The sequence below is a fragment of the Cebus imitator genome, unplaced genomic scaffold (assembly GCF_001604975.1).
Source record: "Cebus imitator isolate Cc_AM_T3 unplaced genomic scaffold, Cebus_imitator-1.0 Scaffold18, whole genome shotgun sequence".
Classification (NCBI taxonomy): Eukaryota; Metazoa; Chordata; class Mammalia; order Primates; family Cebidae; genus Cebus; species Cebus imitator.
Window position 1 is genome coordinate 7,872,136 of NW_016107333.1, and position 5,486 is coordinate 7,877,621.

The 5,486-nt window shown below is 47.1% G+C and overlaps 1 pseudogene; it reads right to left on the reverse strand.

The window, feature by feature from the left end:
* Nucleotides 1-4,802: 4,802 nt before the first annotated feature.
* On the reverse strand, nt 4,803-5,184 carry LOC108291312 (annotated as a pseudogene).
* Between the last annotated feature and the right edge of the window lie 302 nt (nt 5,185-5,486).

Consider the following 5,486-nt stretch of genomic DNA (forward strand, 5'->3'; position numbering starts at 1 on the left):
AACCAGGTTGGAGTGCAGTGGCAGGATCTCAGCTCATTGCAACCTCCACCTTCCAGGTTCAGACAATTCTCCTGCCTCAGCCTCCCAAGTAGCTGGGATTACAGGGACCCTCCACTGTCTGGTAGAGGACTTTTGGCCCCGTTCCCCAGCCATGTGGAAAGGGCCTAATTCCCGATAAAGAAGGCCCTTCCTCCCCCACAGGGAGGGTCCCTTATCTCACTCTATCCTGGCCGGGCCCAAGACCAGCAAACTTCCCGCCCAGCGGCCCACTGAACCAATCACCATCCGCCCCACCAGCTCTCCCGTAACCTCCCTCCCGTCCCACAAGCTCCAGCCCGGCAGGCTTCCTGCCCAGCAACCAACCTAGCCAATTACTACCTGCCAGGTCAGCTCCCCTACCGCCCCAGACCCTCTGTCCCTATAAAGTCGACCGAACAAAGAAAGCGCGCGCGATTTCTCCCTTCCCGCTTGAGTCGCCCGGATATCCCAATAAAGTCGGTACCGGTCACCACGCGTCCTGCCTCGAGTCTATTGAGCGCCTGCCTCCGTGGGTCGGGGTCCCACAGCCGGGGTCGCACATCCACCATGCCTGGATAATTTTTGTATTTTTAGTAGAGATGGGGTTTCACTATGTTGGCCAGGCTGGTCTTGAACGCCTGACCTCGTGATCCACCCACCTTGGCCTCCCAAAGTGCTGGGATTACAGGCATGAGCCACCACACCCGGCCTTATGCTGGGGATTTCTGAAAAGTCTTGACATAAGGGCCATTACTTATTCCATCTCACTTCCTTTCCCTCCACCTGGAACATAGTTGTGATGGTCACAATTGCAGCAACCATGAGGTGACAAGTATGAGGACAAAGGCCTACATGCTAGGACAGAGGTATGAAAAGGTAGAAGTAATCTGGAATCATGTGGATATATCTGAGCCTTTGTGCTAGCCCCATTCTCCCCTACCACCAGATACATTGTTATTTAAATAAATAATAAGATAAACAAGCCCCTGTCTTAACCTTGCAGTTATTGGGACTTAGTGCATTCCTGATGCGTTTGTTTTCAGTGCGCTGGCATCCATAGAAAAGCAGCTCTTGGGGTATCCCCTTGGTCCTTGCCTCCTCTAAAGTATGCCTATCACTACATTCCTGTCCATACCCCATCGTCAGAGAGGGTCCACCACATTCCCCACTGGGTGAGTGGTGAACCATGGCCATACCTGATCGAGCCAATGAAATTAACCTGGCCCAATCACTTTCCCTCCCTGACAATTTCAACTCAATCCAGAAATTTGCATTAGAATTTAGAAATTAGCGTTTGCAGCCTGCTGTGGCCCCCGGAAGATTTCCTTTGGCCAGTATAGTGCTTCTTTAGATTTTTGAAAAACATCAAGCTTTCCCCCAAATAGCTGGATAACTGACCTCTCTTGAAGTAGTGGAAAATCTGGCATCACTAGGCTCACATTCCACATGGTGATACTTGGCTGTTGCTGGGAAGTGGCTTCTCCCTAGACAGGCACACACTCACACATTTTCCATAGTCCCTTGGGAGAGTTTTCCTTAGAACTATGGGTCCCAAGGGAACCCATATGGGTCATCCTTCCTGTTGTCTACCTGGCTCCTGTAGGCATCTGAAGTTTAAGATGCCTGCTCTAAGTAGTCTCCATAAGTCCCCAAATCATGATGATAATAATGCTGATAATGAAGATAACAATAGCAACAATTACTGACGGCTCCTGTGGCCCAAGCAGCTTGGTGAGGACTTTACACACGTTGTGTTACTTCATCCTCAAAACAGGAAAACCTGACTATTGTCCTCATTGTACAGATGAAGAAACAGAGCCCAAAGAGGACCAGTAACTTGACCAAAACCTTGCGGTTGGTAAACTGTACATCTGAGATTTGAATCCAGGCATTCTGATCTCAAAGTGGGTGCTTCCTAAACAATAAACTATAATGTCTTTCCATGAATTAAGACAAAACCACAGCTGGAAAGAAATATGTGGGAGCTGTATTGAGAGAGAGAGAGAGAGAGAGAGAGCCACCAAAGTGGGAGGCAGAGAGAGTAGCTGCGTTGGCCCGTTTTCTATTTCCTTGTGAAGCCTAGCTGCAACCAACATGTGGGTTGCAAGCAAACCACCAGTTGGGATTAATAATGTAAGCAACAGAAACTGACTGTGGTAGATTTAAGCAGGAGAGGAATCAGTAGGAAAGACACCAGAGAGCTTTTGGCATTGCTAGGAAGGCTGAGGAACCAGACCTGGACGCCACAATGTCAGAAACACAAGCTAATCTGGTGAGGACCCTGCCGCCCCCAGTGCAGAGTACCAGACCCTTCCATTTGCCTCCCTGACTCTGCTAAAGCTCCGCATCTGGACGCTAGGAACAGCTACTGGCCCTCCTGCCTGGGCTGTCCAGAGACAGGATATTGCTGCTTCTACAGCCACCACCATCAGACTGTGCCTCTCCGCTGTCTGTCCCTCCCTCCCCACCCTCCCTTCCTTCCTTCCTTCCTTCCTTCCTTTCTTCATTTCTTTCTTTTTATTTAGGTGGAGGTTTTTGTTTGCTTTTGTTTGGGTTGTTGTTGTTGTGTTGTGTTGTGTTTGTTTTCTTTTGTTTAGAGACAGAGTCTCAGCCAGGTGCAGTGGCTCACGCCTGTAATCCCAGCACTTTGGGAGGATGAGGCAGCTGCATCACTTGAGGTCAGGAGTTCGAGACCAACCTGGCCAACATGGAGAAACCTTGTCTCTACCAAAAATACAAAAATTAGCCAGGCATGGTGGCATGTGCCTATAATCCCAGCTACTCAGAAGGCTTAGGCAGGAGAATTGCTTGAACCCAGGAGGCAGAGGTTGCAGTGAGCCAAGATTGTGCCACTACACTCCAGCCTGGATGACAGAGCGAGACTCCATCTCAAAAATGTAAATAAATACATATATACATAAATAAAATAAAAAACAGAGACAGAGTCTCGCTCTGTTGCCCAGGCTAGAGTATAGTAGTGTGACATTGGCTCACTGCAACCTCCACCACCCAGGTTCAGGTGATTCTCCTGCCTCAGCCTCCTAAGAAGCTGGGACTATAGGTGTGCATCACCACACCTGGCTAGTTTTTTTGGTATTTTTTTTTTTAATAGAGATGGGGTTTTGCTATGTTGGTCAGGCTGGTCTCAAACTCCTGGCCTCAAGAAATCCACCCACCTCAGCCTCTGAAAGTGCTGGGATTATATGCATAAGCCACCATGCTCAGCACTGTCCTTATGTCTTTGTATCACTGACTCCTCATTCACAGTTCAGTTTGTGCCTCAGACTGGCTGATCCTAGATCACATGGCCAAACCCTAGCTGCAAGGGGAGCTGAAAAACAAATAGCTAGCACTTCCACGTTCTACGTGGGGAAGTGAGCTTTACTTACCACCAAGACTCATATGATGGGAAATTCTCCAGACATGAGTATGTGTTTCTGAGGCTGGGCAGCCAAAAGGGACAACTCTCCATAAAAATGTCCCCTTTCCAATAAACTAGCTCAAGTGACTAGCATTTAGAATTAAATCAAAAAAGAGGTAACGCTCAAGTGGAGCGATCGAGGAACGTATTTATTTATTTATTTATTTTATTTTTTGAGACAAAGTCTCACTGTTTCCCAGGCTGGAGTGCAGTGGCGTGATCACAGCTCACTGCAGCCTTGACCTCCCAGACTCAAGCGATCCTCCTGCTTCAGTCTCCCAAAGTGCTGGGATTACAGGTGTGAGTCACCCCGCCTGGCCAGGAAAGTATTTATAAAGTTGTAAGAATGGTTAAGGGAAGCCAACAGGAATGAGGGAAGCACCCCAAAGGCTGCAACAGTTGAGGGGGTACATTACAGGTCCAGGCCTAAAGGGGCAGGAAGAAGGGGTGCTTATGTGAATGTGGAAAGAGCTGGAGTTGCGAAAAGGGTCTTCCATAATGGTTCCAGTCCTCGGCTCCAGTGGAGGGGGAGCTGGGTAAGTAAATGCTCTCATTTCTCTCTCCTTCCATCCTCTAGGATCCTGCAGGTGCCTCCCATTGGCCAAACCCAATAGAAAGCCAGAGAGTAAAGAATCCTTTTGACATATTCCATTAGAGTGAATCTCTGGAGCACAGTGCCCTGGTGGAAAGGGTGCCTGCATTTGAAGGTCACAGTCTTTGGTTTTCAAAAAGCAGGGCCTTTTCTACGTGGTCACAGGGAGTCTCCTTTGTTGCACATGAAATCTCCATCCAGCTCCCCAAATTCTGATTTGATGGCTGCCCTGGAATTTTCCCAGATAAGCAACTTGCCTCCGCAAGGCATGAAATGTCCTCCCAGGTTTCAAGAGCTGCCCTCATGGGGTTGTTTCTTTATCTTTCAATGCCTCACTTTGTCTCCTTTTCCTCTCACGACTTGATCTGCCAGCCAAATTTTACCCCAGCGTCCCGCATTCCCTGTTGACTCATCATCTCACCATGACTCAGATCTTAGACTTTCTCTCTCCAAAGAACTACAAAGAACATCGTGTCTCTACCTTAATTGTAGTTTGGTGACTCTGTTGCCAGCATGGATTGAAATGGTTTTTTGCCTAGACGTCGTTTTTTTTAAATGGTAATGCAGTATTTTATTTATTCTGTTCATTAACAATTAATTCTTGAGAACTCTTACAATATTCATTGAACATAATCTAAGAGAAGATCAATTTTCACTTTTTACATCTCCTCTATTAATAAGAGAGATGGTTGATTTAATTTATGGTCAAAATGATGATGGCAAAAACTTATGAATAAATAAATGCTTGGTGTTAATATGGCTACACACATTTCAGTTTTTGGTATAAAGGTCTTTGGCTGCAAGAAAGAACATTTGGTTTATTTCACAAATAGAGTTATCTTTAATGCTGGAGTGGCCTCCTGGTATTTCTTCTGCAGTTGATTTTTAGCATGGTTCCCTGTGATCATATGAATGGAGTTGTGTGAATCCCAGACAAGAGCACACAGCTGATTACTATAGTAATACGGGGATAGACAGGCAATGCAACTGTCCAATATTTTTGAGGCCAATAGGTTAAACCTGAGGAGTTTAGCCAAGATTCAGGAATAAAAGCCCATACGAGGTAAAGTTTGAAGCCCAATTGGGAGCTTAAGAAAAGAACAACACCATAAATCGCTCTTTCTGGCAATGGCAATGGTGAATTTTCCACCATTGCCATTGCCAGAAAGTGAATTTTCTAAAGCCCATTTTTCCTAGGGCTTTAGATAATCCCAGCGCTAAGTTCCCTGTGCAAGCACCGACCAGGAAACCGCAGGGCGGGAGGGGGAGAGGAAAAATTGAGGGAAAGGCCTAGGCGCAATGGCTCCCCCCACCCAGGTGCAGGCACACGGAGACCCTCCTCCCAGGTGGGAGCCATCGAGCCCCTCTTGCCTAGATTTCTGATGGTAAAAGCTGTTTCTCCTCATCCCTTAGTTTTGAGTGGGTGACCTAGATAAATGAGCAATGAAACTATGA